This window comes from Anopheles gambiae, chromosome 3 (assembly GCF_943734735.2).
Source record: "Anopheles gambiae chromosome 3, idAnoGambNW_F1_1, whole genome shotgun sequence".
Classification (NCBI taxonomy): domain Eukaryota; kingdom Metazoa; phylum Arthropoda; class Insecta; order Diptera; family Culicidae; genus Anopheles; species Anopheles gambiae.
In genome coordinates this window covers 87,446,919-87,464,028 of record NC_064602.1, presented here as the reverse complement: position 1 = coordinate 87,464,028, position 17,110 = coordinate 87,446,919, and the positions used below count along the sequence as shown (strand labels likewise).

The window sequence follows — 17,110 nt, the reverse complement described above, 5'->3', positions numbered from 1 at the left end:
CTAGAAGAATTTACAACAATTCCAAGGAGCTGTGTCGATAAAGGTCATATACATCCAATCACAACGAGTCAACTTTCTGTACACAAAAATGGACTGTAAAAAATATTATTACATTGCATTTAAGCTTGAACGTACGATATGTGGAGTTATGAAAATTTAAGAAATTGTGAAATATGAAGTTTGACCGGTTGTGCCTCATTATTAAATCCACACTAAAACCAAACCACATGGCAAACTTTGAACGTTTCTGTCTATATTTTTGCAGTCTTTAAATATGTGACCTCAAATGTCCCATTTTAAAATAGACAGCACGTACCAAACCTGTCGTCACTCAATTAGAACCTCTACTCTAGTCTACAAGAGCGCAAAAGAACCCGACAAACTACCCTAAGGCCATAAACAATTGCATTCTGCGGATGTATTTCAGGGACCGTGTACTTCAATTTGTGGGAACACCACATCAAACCCAACCGAACCGTTCGAATACGATTCCGTGTTGTCTCGCCTTGCGAATTGTTTGAACGTGTTGCGAACATTACATGTGGTTTGCTATGTGTCCATGGAAAACATTCTTCCTGCCACAGTCCGAGCCATGTTTCGGCGCATGTTTTGGACCACAACACAACGGACGTAATGTCTTAATTCGATTCAGGAAACATTCAGGACGGTCTGGACGGTTGGGGCTGTTTTGCGGAACATAGAACTACATGAAGGGAGGGCTTACATGGAGCGCCCTTTCCAAATTCGAAGGCGTGTACATGTCTTCATTGCAAACGATAGAGTTGTAAGGTGTTTTGTCTTAATGTCCATCACAATATTCCAGGCTTGTAGTTGAGCCCTGATGGGCGCAATTATTCCATAGGTTCGACAGCCCAGAGGCGCTAACGTGAGTCGTGTTGGAAGAGAGATCGATTGCAAAGCCTCAAAACATGTCCAAAGAATGCTGTGAATGGCTTGAGACGACAAATCGTGCATATTTTTGAATAAAAGCCCTTTCCAAATCAATACAATGACCTATATTTGTCAAACGATCCGAATATCTGAACGCATCTTTTCTACTAGCCAAGTAGACTGAGCAAGCCTTCTCGCTCTTGAAACGATCAAGGCACGTGCTGGACATGATCCACTCTTCTTGTACCGTTTAAAAGCGTACAACACTCCATCCAAAGCTAATTGCATAAGCCTGTTCTTCTGTCGAAAGCCTCTGCTGTAGTAAACACATACCGACCGAGATGCATTACGCCGCACGTAAGGCGTCGGTGTCGTATGATGGACAACTACCAGTCAGGGATCGTTTTCAAACTCTTTGCACTGCGGCCAACGTCTCCAGCCACCCGATGAGCAAAGGAGCTCGTGATATCGTTGCAACGGATCAGCCTAATCGCCTCTCGGATCGATCGAGCACGATCAATGGCCGGGAGGCGATCAACACCGGTAAGGTTCATAGCTTTCTGTGGCTAAAGGGTTGGTCGTTCCCTTCGCAATGGTGATGGTTGGAACGGACCATACCGTTGTCGTTTTTCATTTATCGCCTACTGCCGATCGCACCGAAGCGAAAGTGCAACGATTGGCTATGGTGTGCAGAAATAGGACGCGGGACTAGAACGCTTGTGCAGAGTTGTTGTTGAGCAGGGTTTTGATTGAATGCAACGTGACTAAAATGTTGAATGAGAAGAGCTTGTCTGCAATCCTTAACATAAACGTCAACGGTCATCGAGATGCTTTACAATACTACACCGTTGATTGAATCATCAATACGTACAGGGAACATTCCAAACTTCCAAGAGGTCTTCTTCTTCCTCATAAAAACGTTCTAACATTTTCATCAGAATATCAACCGAGAAAAAGCTCTTCGCGTTTAGTTACAAAACCTTCTGCACCATCATTACTCGAATTCCACTCGAGCAGAAGTTACAATATCAATAAAGCAAGCGATGCATTAGCGTCCCGCAACGCCCAACAAACGCTGGATTCAGCTCCCATCCCATACGATCGCTGCTGAAGACACTTGATCGCGTGCTGAAATTACCCGTAACTAAAGCTAAATCGTTTCCTGCTGCCACCAGCAGCCGACGTTGATATGCCCGGTACGTACGTACGCCACCGAAGACCTGTCAATTGTCTGCGAGTATATTTATTGGCGCTGAAAGGGGAATATTGACCGGACGTTTCGTGGATTCCGTTTCCAAGGGCCGGTGTTGTTGTCGGAATTGCAACGCGATGAAGTGGATGAGCATGACAGTGGACTAGGTGGTGCTTTTCAATGGCAACAAGTTTTAGTTAGCGGTTGTAATACTTTTGCAATCCAGTTCTATGATATTGTGGTAAACTGGCAATCTTCCCTTGAAAATGGTTGAGTTTAAGATTTCTTTTAAAAATGGTACAAAAATAAGCCAAAATCCCACAAATAAATGTCTCAACCGAAAGCCCACTGTTCGTAACTGGCAATAGTTCTTACTCACGTCCGTCGATCTGTCCATAAAACGAAAGTGGCACTCGCATGCACACACATAGTACCGATCTTCGGCATGCTCCGATCGAAGATCCCTTCTTCTTCTTCTTCTCCGCCTATAAAGAGTTCCCCAAAAGTCAGCCTCACCGCCCATCGCCAAGGGTATGTATGTACACACATTCAAAATGCGCATGACTAAACGCAACGGAAGCCGCTGGATGGTTGGGTGGGTGTTGCAGCGAAGAATTGCAACTCGCCCAAAGCACCCCCTCCCCCCCCCCATTCGATGCCGGAGGGCAAAACGAAACGGTAAAAGTTCATACCGTGACCGTACGACAAAACGAACGACCGATTGCGAACTTCCAATGCGGACTCGTTGTTTGAGCGAAAGACGCGCGCGGAATGCGCTGCACGACAAACGGAGCGAAAAGGGGAGTGAGTGCGCGCGCGCTCAACCGCGATCGGCACCGAAACGAAACAAATCGGACTAAATTGACATTTTGACTTATGTTTCGGCATCCTTCCCGTGGTTTCGGCCCGCTGCCAAGCTGCGGAGTGAAGTTTGCTGGTCATCTCGTGCCGTGGTCTCACATTCCAGCGCGATTGGAATCGCACACCGCGATGTGTGGAGAGCTCGATCGAGATTCCATTTTGCCCGTCGAACTGTGTCGTATCGCGCCTTGATGTCACCAGCGTACATAGCCAGGGTATAGAGGGGGGAGGAGGGGACTCCCTTTAAAGATCTTGCTCAGATCGCGGGATTGAGGCGAATGGTCGAATGTGCGATTTATTTCTTAATTAAATTGCGACATTTCTTTCGATTCGTCCTGAACTGTCCCGCACTTACGAGGTCCCCATTGTCCGGACAAGTTTATTTCGACGAGGCAAATGGTTGACATCTCAATGTCCAGATCGTGTGTTTGAAGGAACTGTTAGTAGATCGTACGGGTGTGATATATGTTTGTTTCTAATGGATAATTATTTGCTAGTGGGTTATCCGAGCTGCAGTGGTGGAGTGAAATTAATTGCACCAGCACAGCGTGGAACAAGCTGATCCAATCAACGTTCCTGATTGGATCGGTTGAGATTAAGCGTACGATCATCAGGTTGTTCCCGCCGCCACCACCAATCCCTATCGTGGGGAATGGTATTTTTAAATAATTCAAGACACGATACATTGCAACAAATCAAGCATCAGCCACGTACCGCGCAAGGATCAAAGTTCAATGCTTTTGAAGAGGGGAAAACATTCTCATTACCACATGCAGTACTCTCCGGCGGACCTATTCACCGGCGTATGATCGATAGATTTTTGTATAATAAACACTCTAACGAAGGATCACACATCCCGCATCTGGGTCAAGTGTGCCAATTGCAACAATTACGCCTGTGCCTTCACAGCGCAAGCTCAAGTAGTCACAGTCACGATCAGTAACGATCAGTAACGGTAGCCAACAGCAGCACCACCACCACGACCCGGTACCCGCTGTAATCGATTGAGTATTTTGGAAAACAGTCGCCATTTATTTCCAACCGCAGTCCATTTATCTTTGCATATTTTTTCACACTTTAGCACGGGGGCATTGCGATCGTTTTCCCCATTCCTGAGCAGCAGCAACAAAAAAACTACCGCTCGATCTTGGACAAAACAAAATCTGGGCGGTACCGAAAACGATCTATTTGTAATATCCATCCACGCCACAAGGATACGCCTTCCCGCTGGCGGCGGGTGACTGTGATTTGTTGTGTGCAAGCAATGTGAGCCTTCATTAATCTCGGGTGTCGGGGTGCGAAAACCGCAACCGAGCAGTCATGACCGTTCCGGGCGATATCATTCTCTAGCGCATACTCTATTTTTTGCCCACAATTGCAACAATGTAGCTAAGGTCGAAAGCAAGTCTACACTCAAAACATGTGCTTTTGGAGCTTCGGCTTACCGCCTCGCCATAGGAAGAATGGAAAAGATTGTTGTCGGTGATCCGTCGTTTGAACTGTTGTGCGCGCTCAGAACTGATCGAATCAACTGCTGGAATGTGGAACGCTTACCATTTCTAGGTGCGATCAAAATACAAGCGCTCGCGCGCACAGTGGGGAAAAGGTCTAGCGGGCTCTGAAAAATGAGCTTAATCGGGGAAAATATTGTTTGCTAATTGTAAGACGATAGCCTTGTGCGGGCTTAAGGACAGACCAGGTAGGCTTTTAGCGAGCGCTTCTGCAGTCTGGGATTAGGTTCGCGAGTGACAAATCTGCTGATAATGCATTAGCTTCGTCTGGTGAGCTGGGAAAAGTGTGTCAAGCATGTATTTAGCAGTGCCAAAGCCTGAGGCAGAGGTGTCGTATGACATTCCATCTGACAGAGGGTTCCAAATCGAACCCGTGTTGTACTTCAGCTCCTAAACCTCCCAGCAGTAAACACATCCCTGGGCAACGCGTTGGCTTCAATCTCCAGATGACAGCAGACGATAAATCCATCCCGCTTGCGCCGATTATTGGCGACATGTGGTGCGAGAACCTACAAGCCCACGCAATCGCATCCACGTGGTTCTTTGTGGCTGAGGTCCATTGGGCATCACATTTCCATTCTACGAGCCAGCAGGAGTGGACGAAGGCGTTCCTACAGCTACACACGTCCGTTATCGCGCGTCAGTCATTCCGTTTCTTCAGAAGCTCACGTTTTCCACCTCTACTCCCGAGTCTCTTAGTGGGGATCCCTGCATCGCGAGACCTTAGCTCACGAGAGCTCGATGACAGAAATACGATTATTCCTGATGCCCGATCCAGGCGCCACGTCGAATGATTCTGCAGCCTCGTGTGCTGTTGATTTTCATAATTTTCAATCTGTATGTACAGACTCGCGCGGGATAAAGAGCGCGCGTGGGCTTTTGTCTGGTGAGTGGTACCAGTCATCATCGGAGGAACGATTTATGCTATTGATGTCCGGTTATGCAATAAAGTTGTCCGCGGAGGGAGCGAGGTGTTTGCCGTTTGCTTGCAAAATTTGTCTGGTTTGTCTGGAAAGGGCTCAAGAAGGACGCATCGCAGCTCCATCGAAAAAGAGATAGAGTGTGATCCCGGTAGGGGTAAGGAATATCTAATCCCGCAAAGCCACATGTCGATGCTGTCAAATTACGATCGGTGAGTGTCGCCCTCGGGATCACCTTAATGACCCGCTCGATAGCCATCGTCTGGAGACGGCTAATGAATAATCGATGGCGTTAAGATAATCCCATATATGAGATCATTCGCGTCAACTCGGCAGCTTGTTTGCTTTGGTCGTTTATCCCCGGGAAATCGGCTGCATCAAAACACCCAAACGCCTCTCACTTGCTCCGTTCCAGCAGGCACCTTCTCGACCGTCGGATGACAAGTGTGATTGTCACTGTTTTACAGTGCCGCCGACACTATCTGGTGTGATCTGGTGCTATCGTTCGGCAGCGTGTGCGGAGTGTTAATCTCCAGGCATCATTCGAGGCGAACGCCCTGGAACCAGGCCTGCCTTTTACTCAGTGTGTCTCCGCATTGGGTGATAACTGATCGTGTCGGTCAAGACGTGTAGGCAGGATGGTTTGCTTATTTCTTGTACATTTTTTACAGTGTGTGTTTTATCACAAGAGAGGAATTCTAACATATCCATCAATTTAAAAGTATTTTTAAAGCCAATGGGATGGCCAGTTACAACATTTATAATGTGCATAGATTTTTCCCTTTTCGGTCTTACAATCAATGGCATTAGAAAAAATCTTTACTTGTGTGAATCAGGAGCGTAAAAGTCTATGAAGCATTGAAAGCTGCTAATGAATTCATCACATCACCAAGATCGCTACGACATACACAACCCTTTCCGACTGCTGTTTGACCCGTCGCGATCGCAAAGCACCTTTTGAAGTAGCGTGACAATCAGTTTCCTCGCCCCACTAAATCACCGTAACAAAGACCCCCGTAACCAACCCTTGGCAGGAAGTTTCCAATCTAGAGCGAACACGGCTTCGACTTCGACGGAACATGGAGCGATCAGCTGGCGCAAATAAAACGGCAAGCGCATATCAGCACTGCGCCAAGACAAGAGGTCGCGTGTAAGGAAGCCGACCAACATAAATAATAATTAAATAAGTAATCAATTAGTGCGCGTGAACGCGTCCGGACACTACCATGGCACTGACACCACCGCCGCACACTGGACGTCCGGCGTGACGTGTGATTTATTGGATTTTTCAACTCCTGCTCGAAACGTTCGAGTGTGTCTGTATGCCCGAGGGCGTTGAAATGTACCTCACCTGGATGACTAAAACGCAGCGACATTTCCCGCGCAAGCATAATCGCACAGCACCACGGCAAGAACTCGCAACAACAACTGCGAGCGGGGTAGAAAAACGCGATCTCTGCTGTTCCGCTAGGACGTGGCGTGCCGTGAGCGATAGATTTATAGTGAGGGTGATTAATTCGTGAGTGGAGTGTAATTTATCGTTACCCAAACTTGGTGCCGTGATCTTGTGCGCGCGAGGGGGGCCCGAGCTGTATCTGTTTCTAAAACATTCGTTCGGATTAATTGCATTATTGGTTTTCCGAGGTCTTGAGCAAGGAAAAGACTCTCGTTTTTCTTAAATCTGTTCAAACCACTTTGGCAGTAGTTGTATGCTGCGATAAGTGATGAAAACTGCACAAAAGTCTATTGCCAGCCATTCGTCTGGAGCATTTTAATGGCCAAAGATGTGAAATAATGCGAAATTAATTTGGAGTAAGCACGAAGGACCCATTCCAGCAATGGAGCAACTGATATTCTCATCGCTCATAATGACACCAAATACCCAAACAATTTGCAATAATCGACTTTATGAATCGATTTTTATCATATTTGACTCAAGCAGGAACTCAAGCGAGTGAACGAGTCCTTTGCAGAAAACGAAGGAATGTTGAACTGCAGCACCAATGAGCTTCTTTATGTTTTCCGTTAGACTATCTCTTGCTACCTTCGATAATTAAAAGATCAATTATTTTGAATAGAGGTGATCTATTCATAATACGGGCGGAGGTTTCCTAACAAGGTCCTTGGCTATTCAAACAGTTTCTGGTCGGCCAACGATGAATTGGAATCCATTTTATACACTGCGGGTGATTTCCAAGTACCTCCCAGCTCGCTTTGACCAGGAATGTTGATGCAATCGATCTGTTCCCCAAGGAGATCGGTCTCCAAGGAGTTAAACCATTAGATTTATTAGCTTATTGATTTATTTATTCATTCTGTCCACACCATATGGAAGCCTGTAGTGTTCACCGTACCAATCTCCTCACGGGGACCTCACGGAGAGTCATTGGCGAGGAATTCGCGAGCACTGCGCCCGAAAGCCCCACAATTGAATAAAGTCATGAGTCTACCCCGAGGCGTTCCAATAATCTCTCCATTCGCAAATTGGCCATCGAGACGAGGAGGCTAGAATCAATCGGGCTGACCGCTCCTATGTCGCTGTGTAATGGAATCACATCATTGCCTTTTCGGTGCGACGTGTACATTACGGTTTTGATTTATTGGGACAGTTACATCCATTAACCGGACTTCAACAACTCGTTTGGCACGGTTGGAGCTACGGCGAAAGAAGGCCAACATGCATTTGCATAAAGTGATAGCACCGGTTATGGATGCATCTCAGCAGCATATCGTATCTGCATTTCTCCTTTGAGTTGGGTGATATCGGTAAGAAGAAGGTCCAAGTAAATTTGCATATGGAAACGCGAATTGGAATTGTTTAGCTGAGCTCCAACCGATCAGCGGATGGATCTTTGACAAATTTGAAGCAAGAGTCGCGGCATACTCCTTGTGACATAAAACATTATTCAGAAGCTTATATGACTCTATCAAACACGTTAAATCATGATCACGGCACAGCAGCAGACCAGGCTGCTTGCCCCAATAAAATGTACACAGAAGCATTGTTTGTTTTGTCCCACACACACGGTCGATCGAGCGCACGATTGATCGTGGTGATGTTATTTATTGTTTTGCTCTACGTCCGAATCGAAAGATCAAAAACACATTTCCGACCAATAAATATCATGACATGTAAGCCACCGACGAGTGCCAGATTGTCCACCTCAAGCAACCCTCCAGCCAAACGACTCTTGATATAGATCATGTCGGCATTATAAATTACGCCCCGATTGTTTCAGTAATCCATCACACACACAATGTGAGCTCGTGCGGCCAGCGCTGGCTTGTGGACGAATATCACTGTCAACCTGGAAGTCCAACTCCACACAATGCTCCAATCTGATCTGCACACTGCGGGAGGGAAAATCGTGAAATTTGTCCTCACCCTCATTAGTCATGGACATTGCCTGTGGTCCGGACTCGGCCCTCTGGTACTTCTCGCATCAGATTTGATGTAGGGCCATATTGGGATCTCCCCGTTTCCCTGCGCTAAAAGGCTCTCCTTCTGCCATGCGAACATATTATAAATATTCAAATTATTCAGCCAACGCTTTTAGTAACAATTTTGCACGGAGTAATCGATTGCGATTGTGGAGCTCGATTTGAGAATGGGCCTCGTGGACTCGGTCGGCTGGTCATTGAGTCGACGCCACTGCATCTTCCCCAAAGCCATTTGACCAGCGCCATTCGTCCATACACGGGTTATCAGCAAATTGTTTGAGCAAGTATCGACAACAGGGCCGTGCCGGTGTTTGGACGAGGGCCAAAGACCTGCTCACACTAAACGCCACCCATGAGGTCGGTCGGTGCCTCTGACTCCCTGAGGATCGAGACCACACCGGGTGGAATAAGTTTAGTACGAAGCGGCCGTAATCAAGCATTCAGATGCATATTTAAAAATGCTCCGGTTTCGCGTGTACAGAAGCTAGGGCGAGTAGTTGGTTGGCAGTGTGGTGGCTAGCTGGGGATGCCATGTGCCAGAAGAGCTTTGCCAACCTTTGGAACGCTGAAGAGTACATGGTTACGGTTGGGAAGTTTACTGACCATAAAATAAATAAAATACGTTGGTTTGCTCTCCAACTTATTAAAATTAAGCTTGAATTATTTGAAGAATTGTGTTTTTGTACATTTGAAATATTCTAGTTATTTCATAAGTCTTTTTATTCCTTATCTTATTTTTAGTACATTTTGCAGACATGTTAAGTTTGCAGCCACTTAAGTAAGCTTTTGTGGCTCTTGCCCAGGTTTCTGCTTCTCTTCCTGATTTAGCTCAAACCAATAGCAACGGCACTGCGACGCAACCGACGCAGAGAACAGCTAAATCATGATCGGTTTAAATTAAATTGCGAATGACGAGCGCATACCGTTCCAGTAGCGGCAGCAGTTGGTTTGTTAAGCCAACGTGCCATACCTTCAGAAGGAGACAGAAGCGCAGTGAGCAGCAGTGAGAACGCGTGAATAATTAGATATTCATTGATTCTTTTGCTCACGGTGTCGGCACCGTACGGCACGATCTGTTTGACACCCCGGCCACAACGGATCCTGAAACCACCGTAGGGTATGGTCGTGCGGTTTGGGTTTCGCTGTTTCTGCACTACTGAAAACAGAAAACAGATTGATCGCTGAGGATGCCTTGGTGCAGGCCCGCAAGCAAAGAAACCAAAAGCGTTATTATTTATATGTCTCTATGGTGTTTTAGAGTATGCTATAATCTGGTGCTATTTCATGGTAAGTTTCACAATGAATCAGTGTTATAAAATTGTTGAACTTCTTTAATGTCTAGATTAAATTATCAAACAAATTAAACAGTTTTTAATTATTTTGAAAGCTAAGCAAACAAAATTTGAAGCAAATACAAAGCAAACAAAATGTGACCTAAATTTGAATGATCCCCCTTTGCAAACATGCAAACACGTAACATCTCCACCTGAAGCCACAGTAGCACCAAGTTTCCTTGCCTTGCTCGTTCCCGTTCTCGTACCATTCTGGACCCATCTCCCCGGAGCCATAAATGCCACGACCGATTTCATGTTCGACACTAAACACGTCTTCGCCGGTAGTCGATCGGCACACGATGACACGGCGCTGTTGACCTCTCTTACACGCGATTGTCACCCCTTCGGAGGATCCGTCGCGTAGCCGGTAGGTTCTTTCGCTTTTTTGAGCGCAAGCACGCCACACAATCGGCAACCCGAGGCGAGCACGTGCGGAAAACATGTAATGACAAGGGACTGAACCCTTCTGCGGTGGTAGTCGCATCTCGTGAAGTCCAATCTCCCTGCCTCGAACACCCTGCCACGAAGTCTTCGGGCAAACATGTGCCGACATTAAACTGTTCTTCGTTTCCAGGAAAAAAAGGCTAAGCGGCACCACAGAAAGTACATGCAGCAGTGGTTGTTTAATTGCTTGCTAGAGGATGTTTGTTTAAATGCGGCAAACAAAACAGAGCACGGTGAGTTGAGTGTTGAGCATCGGAAAGGAGTAAATGTATGGATGCTGGGATTTTGTTTAGAATTTCATTTAGTTTGTATTCAACGTTAGAAACGTTTTATATAGAAGTGAATCATAAAAAAAGTTTCCTTACTATTCAAGAGATCTTTTCCAATGTTTTGAGTTAGTCAGAATGATGGCGCCTTGCACGATGTTTGTCTTTACACCCGTACACATTCCATCCCGAGGTTATTTCCTATCATCATTGGCTTTGACTCGTCCACCGATGACGTTCACCTCGGCGAAGCAAATCATAAATGTCGCCCGTAACGTCCTTTCGAGCGGGAAATGTGTCGCCATCTCGCAGCCAGAAAACGACATTGGCATGCACGTAACCGTGCGCACAATTTCAAGCAGGGCCCGGACATTACGACCCTCCGACGACAGTGCGCACACGGGGCGCGCACCAGTGGTGCACATAAAATACTAATTTATTTATTATCACTGCGACTATTATCAGTCATTACGGATGCTTTCGGTATCTGGGGCTTAATTACCGTTAAATGTCTTAATTATCGTGGTGGCTCACGACAACGGTGCGTTGGTTTGCGGTGCTGTTTACTACTACTGACCCGTGCTGCTGCTGCTGCTGCTGCTGCCGCCGGAGGAGATCGTATTCGTGCCTGAGATGACAAAACTTGAGTACAAACTTTTATATTGAACCCGTTGTGTCTGTGTCATTCCCGCTGACGACAACACAGCTTACAAGCGGCGCTGAAGAATAATTATTTAAACGATAGTTTGTTGCACACATTTCTGCTTCCTGCAGAATCCCTTCGGGGCATAGCATCACGAATTCTTTGTCCCCCCACATAGTGAGAAACCCGGTTTCGAAGCTTAATGATCGTCGTGGGAATTGACGATCCACAATTACCGGTCCATATTAGGTAATAACGTGTTAATTATTTAATGACACATTGCCTAAACATTCCACTTCGCCATTGCGCACGATCCTTACGGCTTGAAGAAGTGATAATTATCGCATGATCTCCATGAGCGCTCCATGGCGCCTTCCAAGAGTGTCTCCTCACGTCCGATCCAATCAAACCTGGAAGCTTGTTGATGCACCTTGCACACCTAGGCACTACCTAGTTGTACTTTGTGGTGCTACATTCCGGACAACTCCAGTCACAATGTGGTCCCTGTAGAGGCCATTTTTTACATCCAATGTGTCTTTATTTTCAAACGCCACCCCTAGACATCCATAATAATATGTCCCCAAATCGCTGATACGTGATTATGGTGGATCTACCGACTAAACCAAGCACGCTCCATGCACTGCGACACACTCCAGACATCAAAGGACTTATTGCCGGAACACACCAACAGCTCTGCCGGGTTCCAGTGAAACCGTCTGCTCTCCCACCTGAAGCGCTAGGAAGTAATATCCCGATAATATCCACAATTAAGTGAAAAAGAAAATGCACATTAATATAATGCATGATTTATTGGCCGTACCCGTGTGCTGCACCGCATCAGTTGCACCGTATTAAAGTTAAGTGTTATTTATGGTCCAATTCTACTACTTTTGTAATATTTCTCTCGGCCACGGAGCGATAGATGGAGGAGAAGCGAACTGGAACATTCCTAGAGCGACCTCGAGCTCCAAACGCACAGGTTGGGAAATGGAAATTCCTTCTCTCCTCCGTGTGTGTAAGCGATCTCAATCGCTGTTTCTGTGGAGTGTGGTGAGGAACGTGTGCGCAAGGTTTGTGCAAGATTTATGGACGCTCGTCCGTTGGAAAAAGACGCGAAAATCCTCGCTCAACGGGGAATGATCGAGCCAAACGAAAAACGGCAACCGAGGATTAAGCAATAAAAATCGTTCCGTTGATAAAATATTTGCCCAGCAGGACGAGGAAAAGCGGAAAGGTGAGGAGATCTACCTCGAGCTCCATTAGCAGACGATCTCCAGTAGAGCCTGCATCGCGTACATTGAGTGTACGTGAACAGAGACATCAAGTTCCATTAGGGTGGATGAAGGAGGTGGGTGACGAGGCGTAAGAAGCGAAACGATCAACTTGAGACAAAACTCAGAATCAATTGCAACAATTCGTGTCGATGAGGGAGTACATCTGTGTTCGGTGGGATGAAAGAGAGGACAGAAGAGCAGGTGGTGACAAAAACATCACTTTAATCATCTGAGAAAAGGCAAGCTTCCGTACGAGCTCAGAGCGTAGTTCACTGGACGGATCAAGCATCTCAATCAATCATCAGCGCTCGTAGCATCTATTAGATCACTCGCGATCGAGATCCATCAAATTATCTCTTGCTTTCAGCAAGCGTTCGTAATAAAAAGCATAATCTACATCGTGATCATCGTTAAGAGTTGTTAAAATCGTTTGACAACACATGATCCTAAAATGCAGCACAGATTTCTAAATCAATTTCCAGTGCTTGCGTGAATCTCATTCCAAGAAAACCCCTCAGCGGCGTTGCTCTCGTGATGCATGATTTATAGTGTCACATTTGTCTCTACATCCTCATATTTTTATCGATTGGCATCTTCCGTCCTCGGGTTTTTTTTGCTTCATCCATTGGACCAGCATGAATGGACGTGTTTGGTGAGGTTTGGTGTGCGACAGTGTAAACGTGTATGATTTAGTGTCACCTTTACCAAGTCCCGACTTTGATGCCATTAATTGTGCTGGAATAAGCAAGAAACTCAACGCACGCGCTCTTCCATTTCTGAGAACAACCAATGGGATGAAATCTTGTCTATATGATTGAGGTTTTTTCCTGCTTATCGGTACATCGTTGGGCGATGTCGCTGGTCAGGTCGCAGTTTGAGTTATTGCTCTGCCGATGTTTTATTAGATCGATGTACAGAAACCAACGATCATAACAATTGACTTTAATTGTGTGCTGTAAAGCTGACAAGAACTCGTACTTACGTATGTTAAAGAAAGTGCTTATGATGTTTAATATGTTATGATGTATGTTTAATACTTTGCATGCTCGTAAAGAAAGAATATTTCAATTGTTGTGTTTGTTCTTCAATAGGATCTTTGGCTAATTCCTGAAGTTTATATTGTTTAATAGAAGTATAATGCAAGTTACTCTTCCGTTACACATTTATTACATTAAAATTTTAAATTCAACACACTTTGCATTCATTTTGCCTCCCTTTACATCGAGCGCCATCTTTACGTGTTACGCCTTGTGTACATAATTTAACCGTTGAGTGTACCTGCACAGCGAACACTTGTACCGGTTTTACAGAATAATTACACGAAGAACCGTATCGGATGATTACCTTTGCATGTCTACCCGGGTAGAACATATAACCTAGCAGTGCGTTTTGCTTCCCTTTTTTTATCACCATTCAACGTTGCCTGCTGGTCCGGCCCGAGCATGCCAGCTTATAGACTTGTACCGGGTCCAGCTGCCGGACATCAGTCGCGGCTCGCGCTCGCCGCAAAACCAGATAAAAATTGGATCGGTGGGTCAATATCGTGACCTGCAGTAGGCTTTGGGCGTGGGCGGAAGTAGCAATGTTTCGTGCCAAGATCACTGCCGCATACTGTTCTCCTCTTGTGCGCTCTCGCCTGCCATTCTGTTCTTTCACTGGCATCGCGGAACTTTCCAAGCACGGTCAAACCCGTCGGTTCGGTCAGGTGCGCTGTGTTCCGGCCCGGGTAACGCCCCGTCGGAGCGCAGTGTGGTCTCGTCGTTGTGCATGTGTTTTTACTGCTCAACTACCGGTACCGTACCTGTTGCAGATCGTTCGTCAGCGATATGATCCGCACCCATAGTCGCCTGCACCAGTGGACTAGTTGACTGGTCGTCGTTTTTCTACCGAACCGCTAGGCAAAGAAAAAGTGACGAGAAAAGTATAACTAAAAAGCATTCGGCGAGGCGGCTACTGCTAAGAAACACTGTTCAACGATCGACTTAGTTGGTAAGTCGGTTCGATAAGTAGATATTTTCATCATCCACATGGTTTGATAAAGAGTTGGTAATTAAATGAGATTTTCTGCCGTTTTCCCCCCTTACATTAGCGTTGGGCGACTTTTGATTGGAATTGAATTATAGCCGAGTTTAATTTAATACATCATTAGCTATTATTTCATGTGAGCATTAACATCATCGTCGAACAATATGATTAAAAAGAAAACGCACTGTACGCTCCGTGCAGCGAGGCTCTACTGGATCTGTGTGGAAACTGGTTCAAACGCTTCAAAGGCAGCCGATAGTTATCTCTCCGCTTCCATCGATTCGTGATGGCTCAATCTAAATCAATCAAGATCAAAGGCGCTCGCCAGGGGAAGATCCGTTCCGATCGATCACGTATGCCGAAAGGCTTCCTCGTATCCACATAAAAGAGGGCACAGGGTCTGCGCTTTCCTAGCGGTTGGCTGTTTTCCGCTCCGAAAAGGGCGTCACACCCTTACCAAGCGACGAACCTGTTCCGCTCGAATCGATTGATTCCTTTCAAACAGCCTCCCCGAGCCACCCGAGAAGCCGCCCTCCTCTCGCCCTTAGTGTGCGGCAATAAATCGCCATGCGGAATGCACACAGTACCACCGCCTGGTATAAATGCTGCTTTACCCGGTCCATGCTTTATGCGATCTTAACACGCACCCATAATGTGCGGAGGAATATTAAGCAATAATGTGATAGCACCGGTCTCGGTTGTGGACACACACACACACACTGGTTGGGTAACCGTTTTGCCTGCTCGCTGCTTGCGCGGAGAGTTTCAAGTCCATGGCAAACAGAAGAAAGTGGTAAAGCTTAGGGTAGTGGTATCGTTTTTTTGTTATTAATATTAAGTAGAAACTAGGGGATCATGTTTCTTCCTCGGGATGCTATAAAACCAATACCCTCCGTAAAGCGTTCGGGTTTATCTGTCCGCATGCACGACCGTCAGAGTTAAGCAGTCCGAGCAGGGGCATCGGTGGTGTACTGCCCAGTCAAACAGTTGCATTTAAAGAAGCTATTTCATAAATCATCCTGACCGCGAAAAGCATAAACAGTGACCGCACACAAGTACATTAAAACCGTGTGCGCATATGCGTATGCAAGGTAAAGTTTCTGTTTGGTGCAGTTTGTCTGCAAGGAATCATTTCCCGAATGATCTTCAGCCATACGCGCACATAAATCCACCCAAAAGAGGGGTTGAAGTGTTAATATTGGTTCGTTATTTTGAAGTTAATAAACTGTGCTTAGTAAAGTACTTGAAATGTTTCATGAAAAGAGTTTTAGTAGCTTTCGTTTGGAATAATAAAGATCAATCTTTAGCCCAATTTTGACAGTTCATTCAGAAAGAACATTATATATTTTTGAATGCATTTTGTACACAATTGAAGTCAAACTTTGCATTGTTAATCATTGAACCATTTCATAGCATTGATTTTATATTAAGAGTAATTTAACATTCAGCAACCTTTTCCTTGATTAAGTGATTCTTCAACAACCTTCATTCTATACAGAAACATTCATCACACAGGAAACATATACGTACCGAACAGATGTAAAACAGCACCGTATCGAGTTCGAGCAAACCATTAATGACACGGTCGATATCGTGGACGATCGATTTACGGACAGAACCGTTTGCTGCAGGCAGAACCGATGCACTCAGCTTCCACACCCAATAGACGTTCCGATGTTTCCCTTATCTTGCCTCAACCACTGTGGAAGCGTAGGTGGAAAAAGCTTGTCTTCATTTCCTTCCTCCCATTTGCAATTATTTATGTCTCTAATTTAATTACCTACTCGCATTCGATGCCCGTTGACTCCATCAAAGGGCCTTTTCCGTTGCATTTGCTGCTGGGCGGCCTGAAGAATAGCAGCATCAGCGCATTGCCTTGAAAAGAAAACTCGAGGCCAGATCACGATAGGTGGCTTCTTTGTTACGGTTGCACGGGCATGCGAGATGCGTCCCAGGAACTGCCAGCATTGCCACACGCTCTTCCATCGGTCCGTGAGCTACCGCTACTGACCGGCGGTTCGCATTGCAGCTTCCTCTTCTTGCATTCGTTTGTGGGTGAGGTACCGAAGAAGTTCCAAATCGTGAGCGTTTCATCATACCCTACACTTGCTAAAAGAGGAAAAACAGGCAAGAATAAGGATTAATAGATACTTCCGAACGGAGGCCATAGTTTTAGAACAACTCAAAACCAACCCAGTTGCTTTCCATCCGGACTCCACAGGAGGTGTACGATGCAGTCATCGTGATTGCGCATCACATCCACCACGCGATCCATCGACGCGAGAACAAGTATATCGGGTGGTTTGCT

At 45.9% G+C, this 17,110-nt stretch overlaps 1 long non-coding RNA gene across 1 annotated transcript; it reads right to left on the bottom strand.

The window, feature by feature from the left end:
* Positions 1 to 16,681: 16,681 nt before the first annotated feature.
* Positions 16,682 to 17,110, bottom strand: LOC1281009 (uncharacterized). The gene is made up of 2 exons (XR_009765881.1): positions 16,996 to 17,110; positions 16,682 to 16,911 (listed from the first exon to the last, which is right to left on the bottom strand). It is a non-coding gene; the product is annotated as an uncharacterized LOC1281009 (long non-coding RNA).